Source organism: Triticum dicoccoides, chromosome 6B, assembly GCF_002162155.2.
Source record: "Triticum dicoccoides isolate Atlit2015 ecotype Zavitan chromosome 6B, WEW_v2.0, whole genome shotgun sequence".
In the NCBI taxonomy this organism is placed as follows: Eukaryota; Viridiplantae; Streptophyta; class Magnoliopsida; order Poales; family Poaceae; genus Triticum; species Triticum dicoccoides.
In genome coordinates this window covers 86,441,321-86,457,104 of record NC_041391.1, presented here as the reverse complement: position 1 = coordinate 86,457,104, position 15,784 = coordinate 86,441,321, and positions in this window count along the sequence as shown.

Below are 15,784 nucleotides of genomic sequence, written 5' to 3'. Positions count from 1 at the left end.
CCCGTTATAGATGGACGTAGAGCTTATCACACCCGATCATCACGTGGTGTCCGGGCACGACGAACTTTTGCAACGGTGCATACTCAGGGAGAACACTTTTATCTTGAAATTTAGTGAGAGATCATCTTATAATGCTACCGTTAATTAAAGCAATATAAGATGCATAAAGGATAAACATCACATGCAATCAATATAAGTGATATGATATGGCCATCATCATCTTGTGCTTGTGATCTCCATCTCCAAAGCACCGTCATGATCACCATTGTCACCGGCGCGACACCTTGATCTCCATCGTAGCATCGTTGTCGTTTCACCACCTATTGCTTCTACGACTATCGCTACCACTTAGTGATAAAGTAAAGCAATTACAGGGCGATTGCATTGCATACAATAAAGAGACAACCATATGGCTCCTGCCAGTTGCCGATAACTCGGTTACAAAACATGATCATCTCATACAATAAAATATAGCATCACATCTTGACCATATCACATCACAACATGCCCTGCAAAAGCAAGTTAGACGTCCTCTACTTTGTTGTTGCAAGTTTTACGTGGCTGCTACGGGCTGAGCAAGAACCATTCTTACCTACGCATCAAAACCACAACGATAGTTTGTCAAGTTAGTGTTGTTTTAACCTTCTCAAGGACCGGGCGTAGCCACACTCGGTTCAACTAAAGTTGGAGAAACTGACACCCGCCAGCCACCTGTGTGCAAAACACGTCGGTAGAACCAGTCTCGCGTAAGCGTACGCGTAATGTCGGTCCGGGCCGCTTCATCCAACAATACCGCCGAACCAAAGTATGACATGCTGGTAAGCAGTATGACTTGTATCGCCCACAACTCACTTGTGTTCTACTCGTGCATATAACATCAACACATAAAACCTAGGCTCGGATGCCACTGTTGGGTAACATAGTAATTTCAAAAAAATTCCTATGCACACGCAAGATCATGGTGATGCATAGCAACGAGAGGGGAGAGTGTGTCCACGTACCCTTGTAGACCGAAAGCAGAAGCATTAGATCAACGCGGTTGATTTAGTCGTACGTCTTCACGGCCTGACCGATCAAGCACCGAAAACACGGCACCTTCGAGTTCTAGCACACGTTCAGCTCGATGACGTCCCTCGAACTCCGATCCAGCCGAGTGTCGAGGGAGGGTTCCGTCAGCATGACGGCGTGGTGACGATCTTGATGTTCTACCATCGCAGGGCTTCGCCTAAGCACCGCTACAATATTATCAAGGACTATGGTGGAGGGGGGCACCGCACACGGCTAAGAGATCAATGATTAATTGTTGTGTCTAGAGGTGCCCCCCTGTTCCCGCATATAAAGGAGCAAGGGGGAGGGGGCGGCCGGCCAGGGAGGAGGCGCGACAAGGGGAGTCCTACTCCCACCGGGAATAGGACTCCCTCCTTTCCTTGTCCAAGTAGGAGAGCGGGAAGGAAGGGAGAGAGGGGAGGAAGGAAAGGGGGGAGCCGCCCCCCTCCTTGTCCAATTCGGAGTAGAGGGGGAGGGGGTGCGCGGCCTGCCCTGGCCGCCCCTCCTCTTCTCCACTTTGGGCCCAAGTGGCCCATTAACCCCCCGGGGGGTTCAGGTAACCCCCCGGTACTCCCGTATATATTCAATAACCTCCAAAACTTATTCCTGTGTCCGAATATAGTCGTCCAATATACCAATCTTCATGTCTCAACCATTTCGAGACACCTCGTCATGTCCGTAATCACATTCGGGACTCCGAACAAACTTTGGTACATCAAAACTCATAAACTCATAATATAACTGTCATCGAAACCTTAAGCGTGCGGACCCTACGGGCTCGAGAACTATGTAGACATGACCGAGAACCGTTTCCGGTCAATAACCAATAGTGGAACCTGGATGCTCATATTGGCTCCTATATATTCTACGAAAATCTTTATCGGCCAAACCGCATAACAACATACGTTGTTCCCTTTGTCATCGGTATGTTACTTGCCCGAGATTTGATTCTTGGTATCTCAATACCTAGTTCAATCTCGTTATTGGCAAGTCTCTTTACTCATTATGTAATATGTCATCTCGCAACTAACTCATTAGTCACATTGCTTGCAAGGCTTATAGTGATGTGTATTACCGAGAGGGCCCAGAGATACCTCTCCGACAATTGGAGTGACAAATCCTAATCTCGAAATATGCCAACCCAACAAGTACCTTCGGAGACACCTGTAAAGCACCTTTATAATCACCCAGTTACGTTGTGATGTTTGGTAGCACACAAGGTGTTCCTCTGGTAAACAGGAGTTGTATAATCTCATAGTCACAGGAACATGTATAAGTCATGAAGAAAGCAATAGCAATATACTAAACGATCAAGTGCTAAGCTAACAGAATAGGTCAAGTCAATCACATCATTCTCTCAATGATGTGATCCCGTTAATCAAATGACAACTCTTTTGTCCATGGCTAGGAAACATAAGCATATTTGATAAACGAGCTAGTCAAGTAGAGGCATACTAGTGACACTTAGTTTGTCTATGTATTCACACATGTATCATGTTTCCGGTTAATACAATTATAGCATGCATAATAAACATTTATCATTAAATAAGGAAATAAATAATAACTTTATTATTGCCTCTAGGGCATATTTCCTTCATGGACATGTGTTGTACTTGATAATGAGATCACATCATTAGGACAATGATGTGATGGACAAGACCCATCGGTTAGCTTAGCATATGATTGTTAAGTTTATTGCTACTGCTTTCTTAATGTCAAATACAAGTTCCTTCGACCATCAAATCATGCAACTCCCGGATACCGGAGAAATACCTTGTGTGCTATATATCAAACATCACAGCATAACTGGGTGATCATAAAGATGCTATACAAGTATCTCCGAAGGTGTTTGTTGAGTTGGCATGAATCAAGATTGGGATTTGTCACTCCAAGTATCGGAGAGGTATCACTGGGCCCTCTCAGTCATACACATCAGAAGAAGCTTACAAGAAAAGTGACTAAGGAGTTAGTTATGAGATGATGTATTACGGAACGTGTAAGTGCATCTAGTGCCCCTTAGTGATTTTGGTGTATTGAAGACTTATAGGTTAAGGGACTGATGCGTTTGTGAGTGTACACAGGTCTATAAGTCTATGAGGAGTTTGATATTTACAGAGAAAGTCGACCCCTAAAAATGAAGTTCTTCTACTGAAGACTTTGGACTTCTGAAGACTTTCTGAAGACTTTGAAAGTGAAGCAATTGGTGTGACCCTGAAGACCTGGAATTCATTCGAGGAACATGAAGCGTGAAGACTTTTGTTTTCGTAGTTTCATTTTCTCTTTGTTGAGTCATAGGAAACACCATACTGTTAAAGGGGGTCAAGGAAATACTAAGGAAAATTTCCATGTGATGCTCAACTCAAAATCCTACACCTACCAATCCCTCCGAGTGAAGCCATTGTAAATGTCATACAGTTCAGTCAATTTCTTCAGTGACAGAGATGAAATTCTTCTGGTCGCTGAGGAATTTGTTCTGATTGAGGAGTTAGGAATTCGCCAGTGCGGATTGCCCACACAGTGAGGAACATGATAGCCCTGAGGAATTTGAGAGTCAAAATTCCGACCGTTGCTGTGCTATCCGCCAGCTGTCCCAAAATATCTACCCACCTAACAGTCATTTCATTGAAGGGCATTTATGTCTTATCATGTCGGGCTGCTCCCTAGGCTATAAATAGCCGCCCCCTACAACCACTAGCTAGTTGGCTGCTCCGATAGAAACTGACACTTGTCATTTGAGAGCATCCCATCCTCCGAGGACTTTGAGCGAAAATCATGAAGTGAGGAAAACTCAAACCCAAACACCTTCAAACCCAAAGTGATTGAGCATCACTGAAGAGATTGATCCTCCATGGATCTGATGCTTGTTACCTTTGAAGACTATGCTTCTTCCAGACGGTTAGGCGTCATGGTCTAGAGAATCCAAGAGGAATTGTGGATCGCCGAGTGACCTAGTCTATGAAGGTTTGGAAGTCACCTGAAGACTTACCACGAGTGATTGGGTGAGGTCTGTGTGACCTTAGCTCAAGAAGAATACGGTGAGGACTGTGTGTCCTTAGGTTTAAATACCTAGCCACTCCAACGAGACGTACAACTGAGACAGCAGTTGGAATTGGTCTACCAAACCATTGTCTTCACCAAGCTTACTGGTTCTATTTCCTCAACTCTTTCATTTCATCATAACTGTGTTGTGTGCTTGTTCATATCTATTTGAAGACTTTGACTGAAGACTTTCTCAATTTCCTCAGTTCAATTTCTTCAGTCTGTCCGTCTTCGTCCTATGATATCATGTGTTTACGTTTTCTGTAATATGTGCTTGTCTTCATTTCATCATGATGACTATGCTTGTGTTCTGTTATGTTTAATTTTGAGTACTTATTCTGCTGCAAGTAGTTCTTCGCTAAGGAATTTCTCACCAGCAAATTCCTCAGTGAAGAATTCATAAAAATCGCCTATTCACCCCCCTCTAGTCGATATAACGCACTTTCAATTGGTATCAGAGCAAGGTACTCCCTTGTTCTGTGTGATTTTGGTTTAACCGCCCGGAGTTTTAGTTATGTCGACCGCAGGTATGATCAAGGTCTCTGCTGGGTGTCCTACCTTCGATGGAACGGACTATACCTACTGGAAGAATAAGATGCGAATGCATTTTGAGGCAATTGATAACGATCTCTGGTATGTTGTGGAAAATGGTGTTCCCTCAGTCACACCTTCTCTGAACGCTACTGATGTGAAGAGATTCAAGCAACTTGATTCTCAAGCGAAGAACATCATATGTGGCCATCTGAGCAAAGGGTAGTATGGAAGAGTGAGTGCTTTGGAAACTGCTAAGCTTATCTAGGATAGGTTGTCCAAAGTGAATGAAGGAGTCTCAACTCAACGTGACTCTCGTGTTGACGTTCTCCGCAATCTCTTCAACCGCTTCAAAAGACTCGACAATGAAAATGTTCAACAAACCTTCGATCGCCTCACAAACATCTCAAATGAGCTTCAAGCACTTGGTGCCACTAACATCACCGACCATGAGGTGGTGAAGAAATTGCTGAGATCGCTTGATTCTTCATTTGACACTCTGGCACTGATGATTCAAGAACGTGCTGACTACAAGTCACTTGATCCCACTGATATCCTCGAGAGACTAAACACTCATGAGTTCCAGATTGCTGAGAAGAGTGATCTCTATGGTTCAAGCTAAGGCAGACCACGTGCTCTAAAGGCCAAGGCAGTCTCTGAGTCTGAAGATGAAGACTCTGGCAGCAGCCTTGGTGATCCTGATGAACGGAGCCAGGAACTAGCACTGCTCGTGAAGAAATTTCAGAAGTTCTCAAGACGTGGTCGCTTTGGAAAATCCTCAAGGAGTAATGATTCCTCATCCAGTGACTACAAGAAGAGGCTATGCCACAAATGCAAGAAACCTGGTCACTACATTCAAGATTGTCCTTAGTGGGATAAGGAATCAAAGAAGAAGAAGTACAAGGATTACAATTCTGATGATGCGAAGAAAAAGAAGAAATCTTCAAAGTCTTCATCATCAAAATCCTCAAAATTTTCATCTCACAAGAATAGCAGCTCCAAGAAGGCTCGGGCAATCCTTGGCAAGGAAATGGACTCTGAGGCTGAATCTGAGGAACATGATGAAGAGGAGGCATCTGAGGAATCCGAGTCTGGTGTGGCGAGCCTAGCTCTCACTACTACATTCGTCAGCAAGTCTATCTTGAACTCTGAAGAAGATGGCATCACCAACAAGGCTGATGAAGGCAATGATGACTGAGCTCCCACCTATTGCTTCATGGCAAAGGGTGCCAAGGTAACTAAATACCCCTCCTCTGAATCTAGCAAGGACGAATCTAATGAAAACCTCAAGCCCAGCTACTCTAAACTTGCTAAGATTGTTGTGAAACAACAAAAAGCTATTGAAAAGGTTCAAAACATGCTAGACAAAAGTGATGATATTTTGGGTGAAGAAATGGATCGCACTAAAACCCTGACTGAAAATCTTCAAAGACTTTAGTCTCAGTTTGACAACCTTCAAGGTCATCATAACACTCTCTTATCTGATCACGAGAAGCTTTCTTATGAATTTCTTTAGAGAAAGCAAGATCTTGAGAAGCTAAGAGTAAGCTATGAAGATCTTTAGAAGGAGCGCGATTCATTACTTGCTTAGCAAATCAGTGCTACTCAGGAAGAATTTGTTCGTCCATGTTTGAAGTGCATTGAACGTGAAACTGCTAATTCTTCACCTGAATGTTCAAATGCTTCTAATGCTACAAATTCTTCATCTGTCTCCACTATCACTAATTCCTCATCTGAGGACATTGCTAGTATCACTGATGATGCAAGGCTGAAGGAATTGTACATGACAGGCATGTACAAAAGCCTCAAAGGGCATCAGACTCTTTGTGATGTGCTTAAAAAGCAGATCCTCAACAGGAACCCTAGGAAAGAGGGTATTGCCTTTGAGAGGAAACTCAATGCTGATGGAACATATTGGAAGCCTGAGCAGTACCCCAAAACCTCATGGGTTGCTGCAAAGGGACCTCCAGTTGATCCTCATCCAATTTACCTGGCTTTACATGTGAATCTCCTCATTCTTCTGATGAGTCATTTGACTCCAACTATAAACTGTTCAAAAATCAGAATGGTGAAGTATTTGCTAGATATGTTGGCATTAACTGCAGGAACGGTTCCCCTATGAAGAAAATTTGGGTTCCCAAAAAGTGCCTTGAAAGTATTCAGGTGAATGTCCTCATGACACCACCTGTGAAGAATAGGAACTCCAGATCAAATTCTTCATATGGACCAAATTCTTCATATGGATCCAAGTCCTCATACGGACCAAATTCCTCACATGGATCAAATTCCTCAAAAGGGTCAAAGTCCTCATATGATTATCATCGTGCTAACCCCTCTGTTTCACAGGGAAGAGCTAAGGGCTATGAATATGAGCATTATTCTTCTAACCATTATGTACATAAGTCCTCAAAGAATTTATGTGCTTACTCATATGCTTATCCTAACTCCTCTTATGTGAAACGAAGTGGACTGGCTTCTATGCCACCTTTCTCATATGGAGCTCGCAGAGTGATGAATTCTTTGCCACCCCTTCAGATGTGGGTGGTGAAGAAAAAGAACTAATCTCTTATGCAGGGTCAGGCCTCCAGACGTGCTTAAAACGTCTGAAGAATTTGCTGGGGACCTGAAAATTGCCTGAAAGGACATAGGCTAATCATGAAGAAATGAACTTTCATTTCTCACGTCCTCATACTGTTTTATCTGTTCTATTGCTTGATGAAATTGATCTGATGATATTGATGTCATATTCTTCACTAATGAAGTATATGAGTTTGTAAGTTGCACTAATTCATCTGCAGGATGATCAACCCAAGGCAAATGAGTGGGTCCTCGATAGTGGATGTACGAATCACATGACTGGTAACAAGAATCTATTGATGGATGCTCCCTTATCACCATCGCATCTGAAGCATATCATCTTTGCTGACAAAGGAAAAAGTCAGGTATTGGGTCAAGGTAAGGCTGCAATCTCAAAGGATCGACACATGGACAAATTCATGCTTGTCGAGTCCTTAGGATACAACCTCATGTCTGTCTCGATGCTTTATGATCTCGATATAGTTGTTGTCTTTGGCAAATATCGATCATTGTGTTGTGATCATGGAAGCTGACAATTCCAAAGTCTTCGAAGGCTTTAGGAGAGGAGACTTGTACATTGTTGATTTCTCTACAGGACCACAACCGGGCATATGCCTACTTGCAAAAGCTTCAGAAGGTTGGCTATGGCATCGACGACTTGGTCATGCTGGCATGAGGAATTTGCACACGCTCGCGAAGAAGAAGCATGTCATTGGCATTGAGAATGTCAAATTCCTCAAGGATCACTTGTGCGGAGCCTGTGAAGCTGGAAAGATGACAAAGGCCAAGCATCTAGCGAAGACTATCATGACTACCACTCGACCATTTGAATTGCTTCACATGGATCTCTTTGGTCCTAATCATTATTCTACAGTTACAAATGATGCATCTCTATATGGCTTTGTTATTGTTGATGATTATTCTCATTACACATGGGTGCACATTGTCACTTACAAACATGAGGTGCAGGAAGTCTTCAAACAATTTTCCTCGAGGGCTTCAACCAACTTTGGTGTGAAGATCAAGCACATCAGAAGTGACAATGGGACCGAGGTCAAGAATTCCGGTCTTGATGACTATCTTGATGAACTTGGTATTACTCATGAGTTATCTGCTCCTTATACTCCTCAGCAGAATGGCGTCGTGGAGCGCAAGAACAGAACTCTTGTTGAGATGGCTCGCACTATGCTTGATGAATACAAGACGCCTCGTCGGTTCTGGATTGAGGCAATTGATACTACATGCCACATCATCAACACAGTATATCTTCACAAATTCTTCAAGAAGACCGCTTATGAACTCCTCACTGACAAAAAGCCCAATGTGAGTTATTTCAAAGTCCTCGGTGCTAAATGTTGGATTAGAGATCCTCATCACAATTCTAAATTCGCACCGAAAGCACATGAGGGTTTTATGCTTGGTTACGGAAAGGACTCACACCTACAGAGTATTCAACAATGTTCTTCACAAAGTTGTTGAAACTGTAGATGTGCGGTTCGATGAAACTAATGGCTCGCAAAGAGAGCACCTACCTTCTATGTTAGATGAACTAGCACCTGAGGAATCTATCAAGTTCAAGGCTACTGAGGTTGTCATTCCTACCGAAGAATCTGCTGAAGAATTCATTCCAGAACGTGAAGAACGCCGAGCTGGAGCACCTGAAGAAAATGGTGCTGAGGAAAATGGCCCTGAAGAAAATGCGGATCAAATTCCTCGATGACAACCCGCTCATCCTCGCGTTGCAAATGAAGTGCAAACTGAGAGAATCATCGATGACATTGAAGCACCAGGTCCTCTCACACGCTCAAAAGCTTCACATTTGTCTAACTTTTGTGGGCACTTTGCTTTTGTCTCTATCATAGAGCCCACTAAGGTAGATGATGAATGAAATATGCCCTAGAGGCAATAATAAAGTTATTATTTATTTCCTTATATCATGATAAATGTTTATTATTCATGCTAGAATTGTATTAACCGGAACCATGATACATGTGTGAATACATAGACAAACTTAATGTCACTAGTATGCCTCTACTTAACTAGCTCATTAATCAAAGATGGTTATGTTTCCTAACCATAGACATGAGTTGTCATTTGATTAATGGGATCACAACATTAGGAGAATGATGTGATTGACTTTACCCATTCCGTTAGCTTAGCACTTGATCGTTTAGTATATTGCTATTGCTTTCTTCATGACTTATACATGTTCCTACAACTATGAGATTATGCAACTCCCGTTTACCAAAGGAACACTTTGTGTGCTACCAAACATCACAACATAACTGGGTGATTATAAAGGAGCCCTACAGGTGTCCCCAAAGGTACATGTTGAGTTGGCGTATTTCGAGATTAGGTTTTGTCACTCCGATTGTCGGAGAGGTATCTCTGGGCCCTCTCGGTAATGCACATCACTATAAGCCTTGCAAGCAATGTAGCTAATGAGTTAGTTACGGAATGATGCATTACATAACGAGTAAAGAGACTTGCCGGTAACGAGATTGAACTAGGTATTGAGATACCGACGATCGAATCTCGGGCAAGTAACATACCGATGACAAAGGGAACAACGTATGTTGTTATGCGGTTTGGCCGATAAAGATCTTCGTAGAATATGTAGGAACCAATATGAGCATCCAGGTTCCGCTATTGTTTATTGACCGGAAACATGTCTCGGTCATGTCTACATAGTTCTCGAACCCGTAGGGTCCGCACGCTTAAGGTTTCGATGATAGTTATATTATGAGTATATGAGTTTTGATGTACCGAAGGTTGTTCGGAGTCCCGGATGTGATTACGGACATGACGAGGAGTCACAAAATGGTTGAGACATTAAGATTGATATTTTGGAAGCCTATATTTAGATATCGGAAGTGTTCCGGGTGAAATCGGGATTTTACCGGAGTACCGGGAGGTTACCGGAACCCCCCGGGGGCTTAATGGGCCATAGTGGGCCTTAGTGGAGAAGAGGAGAGGAGGCGAGGGCAGGGCCGCGCGCCCCTCCCTCTAGTCCGAATAGGACAAGGAGAGGGGGGTGGCGCCCCCCTTTCCTTCCTCTCTCTCCCTCCTCTTTCCCCCCTTCTCCAAGTGCAACAAGGAAGGAGGGAGGCCTACTCCCGGTGGGAGTAGGAATCCCCTTGGCGCGCCTCCTCCCTGGCCGACCGCCCCCTCCCCCCTTGCTCCTTTATATACGTGGCAGGGGGCACCTCTAGACACAACAATTGATCTCTTGATCTCTTAGCCGTGTGCGGTGCCCCCTCCACCATAGTCCTCCTCGATAATATTGTAGCGGTGGTTAGGCGAAGCCCTGCGACGGTAGAACATCAAGATCGTCATCACGCCATCATGCTGATGGAACTCTCCCTCGACACTCGGCTGGATCGGAGTTCGAGGGACGTCATTGAGCTGAACGTGTGCTAGAATTCGGAGGTGCCGTAGTTTCTGTGCTTGATCGGTCGGGCCGTGAAGACGTAGGACTACATCAACCGCGTTGTTCTAATGCCTCCGCTTTCGGTCTATGAGGGTACATGGACAACACTCTCCCCTCTTGTTGCTATGCATCACCATGATCTTGCATGTGCGTTGGAAAATTTTGAAATTACTATGTTCCCCAACAGATGAAGCATTTCCGGAGCCTAAGTGGATTCAAGCTATGCATGAAGAATTACATCAGTTCGAGCTCAACAAAGTCTGGGAACTAGTCAAACATCCTGATCCTCGCAAGCACAATATCATTGGAACAAAGTGGATCTACCGCAACAAGCAAGATGAAAATGGCCTTGTGGCGAGGAATAAGGCATGGCTTGTAGCTCAAGGCTACACATAGGTTGAAGGAAATGATTTCGATGAAACTTTTGCACCTGTTGCTAGACTTGAGGCCATTCGCATATTACTTGCTTATGCTAACCATCATGATATCACTTTATATCAAATGGATGTGAAAAGTGCATTCCTCAATGGTAAGCTTGAGGAAGATGTATATGTTGCTCAACCCCCAGGTTTTGAAGATCCAAAATATCCTGACAAAGTCTTCAGACTCAATAAGGCCCTATATGGCCTCAAGCAGGGCCCTCGGGTGTGGTATGATACTTTGAAGGAATTCCTCATGAAGAAAGGCTTCAAACCCGGTTCACTCGATCCAAATCTTTTCATTAAATCTTATGATGGTGAATTGTTTGTGTGCCAAATTTATGTTGATGATATCATTTTTGCCTGTACTGACCAACGTTATAGTGATGAATTTGCCTATATGATGAGTGAAGAATATCAAATGTCTATGATGGGAGAACTGAAATTCTTTTTAGGTCTTCAAATTCGTCAATAGCACAATGGCATATTCATATCTCAGGAGAAATACCTCAAAGATGTATTGAGGAAATTCGGCATGCAAGATTGCAAAGGGGGCAAAATTACTATTCCCACAAATGGCCATCTATGCACTGATGAAAATGGTAAAGACTTTGATCAAAAGGTATATCGTTCCATGATTGGCTCTTTATTGTACCTACGTGCATCTAGGCCAGATATTATGCTTAGTGTTTGCATGTGTGCCCGATTTCAAGCTACACCGAAGGAATCATACCATAAGGCTGTGAAGCATATTCTTCGATATCTAGCTCACACACCAACACTTGGATTATGGTATCCCAAGGGCTGGTGATCGTGTGGACCGCAAGTCAACATCTGGCACATGCCATTTCCTCGGACGATCTTTGGTATGTTGGTCCTCGAAGAAGCAGAACTGCGTCTCACTCTCCACTGCAGAAGCTGAGTACATTGCTGCTGGATCATGCTGTGATCAATTACTATGGATGAAGAAAACACTCAAGGACTATGGCATCAACGTGAAGAATGTGCCTCTCTACAGCGACAATGAGAGCACCATCAAGATTGCTCATAACCCAGTTCAGCACTCGAAGACATAGCACATCCAGATTCGTCATCGTTTTCTTCGTGATCATGTGTTGAAGGGTGACATCTCCATCGACCACGCAAGCACTGAAGACCAGCTGGCCGATATCTTCACTAAGCCCTTGGATGAGAAGAGATTTAGCAAGTTGCGGTGTGAGCTAAATATCCTAGAATCTTCGAATGTTCTCTGAAAAAGGACACACATCCTAACACTTATGCTGACTTAATGACTTAGATGTGCAACACACAAAGTAATGTTTTTGTTCAATTAATGAGGACTAACCCTCTAAGTGTGAAGAAATTAATGAAGAAATTGATTCTCAGAACCCTACGAGAATTGTACACGGTGTCTGAAATCAGCTTTCTTATACGGTGGGTTACGCCACCAACAAAAGTTGAAAATCTTCAATTTGAGTTTTCTTTGTTTTTGAAATTCCTCAGTTTTTCAAATTCTTCAACTTTGCATTGTCTTCACTCTTTTTGTCGTTGTTCTTCATTTGACTATATATACATATATATGAGTTTATGTCCTCTACAACATTCACTTATTGCTAATTCTTCAAGTTGTTTTTTTGCTAAGTGAATGTGATCGGAGCCTTCCCCCTCTATGCTAAACTCAACCCAGTCTGTTCACAAATTCTTCATGTGCGTTCTATTTGAAACTCGTTCAAAATCTTCACTATGTCCTTGACAGCTGAAGAAATTGCGAACGGAACTTTTAACTTATCTTATCAAAAATTTCGGCTTTGCCGCTCAAACAGTTCCGCATCCCATGATAATACTTTTCTATTCACCCACGATCTCAGACGATTGCCACCTCTCAGTACGTGGGTGACACATGCCAAGCGGATGAGAAGGGCCAGGGGCACGTTCGTCCGATTTCTTTGGGCATACAGTTTTTCACTCGAACTATAAATACCCCATCCCCTTCCTCATTTTGTTTTTACTCTGCTCGTTCTCACTCCCGCTCGAGCTTCTCAAACCCTAGAATCGCCGCTACTTCATCGTCACCGGTGAGGAAGAGCTTCACTGCCTCGACCTTGTCACCGTTGTACTCGCGCCGGTTGCGGATTTCTTCACTCCGCCGCCGCTGTAGTTGTCTTCCTCTGCCAAGTTAGGGCGTGGAAGATCTGACTTGACAAACTTCACATATACACTTACAATTCGTCGTGTTCTTCAACTAGGGTAATTAAAAGTTACTTTTACTGCCCTCTTTGATTCAAATGTTTTCTTGAAAATCTTCAAAGGTGTTTATTCTTCAAATCTTCACACACTGAACACCTCACATGTCTTCTGCTCTTGATTCGTTTCTCTAACCAATAATTTTTCTTCAAGATTCCTCAATTGTGTGGATCTTCAATCTACACAACTCTGGAACCTGAGACAAAGAACGCTTAGTGAAATTCTTCAAGACTCATCTGGTCAAATTCCCCAAACTTATTCTTTTTGAAAAACCTTCTGAGAACGCATATGACCTCTCCAAATTCCTCGCAACTATACTCTGTTCACAGGAACTCATGTCTGCTGCTGAATCACTAGGTTCTCATCAACTTAACTCATTTGTAGCGTTCCTCGAAGAAAAGTTGCATACATCTTCAGAGAATTCCATTGTTCAAATTCCTCAACTGAAGAAAATGGCTGATAAGAAGCCACAGAAGGGAGGAAATGTTGGGGAACATAGTAATTTCAAAAAAATTCCTACGCACACACAAGATCATGGTGATGCATAGCAACGAGAGGGGAGAGTGTTGTCCACGTACCCTCATAGACCGAAAGCGGAAGCGTTAGAACAACACGGTTGATGTAGTCGTACGTCTTCACGGCCCGACCGATCAAGCACCGAAACTACGGCACCTCCGAGTTCTAGCACACGTTCAGCTCGATGACGTCCCTTGAACTCCGATCCAGCCGAGTGTTGAGGGAGAGTTCCGTCAGCACGACGGCGTGGTGACGATCTTGATGTTCTACCGTCGTAGGGCTTCGCCTAAGCACCTCTATAGTATTATCGAGGAGGAGTATGGTGGAGGGGGGCACCGCACACGGCTAAGATACCAAGAGATCAATTGTTGTGTCTAGAGGTGCCCCCTTGCCCCCGTATATAAAGGAGCAAGGGGGGAGGGGGCGGCCGGCCAGGGAGGAGGCGCGCCAAGGGGAGTCCTACTCCCACCGGGAGTAGGACTCCCTCCTTCCTTGTTGGACTTGGAGAAGGGGGGAAAGAGGAGGGAGAGAGAGGAAGGAAAGGGGGGACGCCACCCCCCTCTCCTTGTCCTATTCGGACTAGGGGGAGGGGCGCATGGACCTGCCCTGGCCTCCTCTCCTCTTCTCCACTAAGGCCCACTATGGCCCATTAGGCCCCGGGGGGTTCCGGTAACCTCCCAGTACTCCGGTAAAATCCCGATTTCACCCGGAACACTTCCGATACCCAAATATAGGTTTCCAATATATCAATCTTCATGTCTCGACCATTTCGAGACTCCTCGTCATGTATGTAATCACATCCAGGACTCCGAACAACCTTCGGTACATCAAAACTTATAAACTCATAATATAACTGTCATCGAAACCTTAAGCGTGCGGACCCTACGGGTTCGAGAATTATGTAGACATGACCGAGACATGTTTCCGGTCAATAACCAATAGTGGAACCTGGATGCTCATATTGGCTTCTACATATTCTACGAAGATCTTTATCGATCAAACCGCATAACAGCATACGTTGTTCCCTTTGCCATCGGTATGTTACTTGCCCGAGATTCGATCGTCGGTATCTCAATACCTAGTTCAATCTCGTTACCGGTAAGTGTCTTTACTCCTTATGTAATGCATCATTCCGTAACTAACTCATTAGCTACATTGCTTGCAAGGCTTATAGTGATGTGCATTACCGAGAGGGCCCAAAGATACCTCTCTGACAATCGGAGTGACAAAACCTAATCTCGAAATACGCCAACTCAACATGTACCTTTGGAGACACCTGTAGAGCTCCTTTATATCACCCAGTTATGTTGTGACGTTTGGTAGCACACAAAGTGTTCCTCCGGTAAACGGGAGTTGCATAATATCATAGTTGTAGGAACATGTATAAGTCATGAAGAAAGCAATAGCAACATACTAAACGATCAAGTGCTAAGCTAACGGAATGGGTCAAGTCAATCACATCATTCTCCTAATGCTGTGATCCCATTAATCAAATGACAACTCATGTCTATGGTTAGGAAACATAACCATCTTTGATTAATGAGCTTGTCAAGTAGAGGCATACTAGTGACATTAAGTTTGTCTATGTATTCACACATGTATAATGTTTCCGGTTAATACAATTCTAGCATGAATAATAAACATTTATCATGATATAAGGAAATAAATAATATCTTTCTTATTGCCTCTAGGGCATATTTCCTTCAGTCTCCCACTTGCACTAGAGTCAATAATCTAATTTAAACAGTAATGATTCTAACACCCATGGAGCCTTGGTGCTGATCATGTTTTGCTCGTGGAAGAGGCTTAGTCAACGGGTCTGCAATATTCAGATCCGTATGTCTCTTGCAAATCTCTATGTCTCCCACCTGGAGTTGGTCCCGGATGGAATTGAAGCGTCTCTTGATGTGCTTGCTCCTCTTGTGAAATCTGGATTCCTTTGCCAAGGCAATTGCACCAGTATTGTCACAGAAGATCTTCA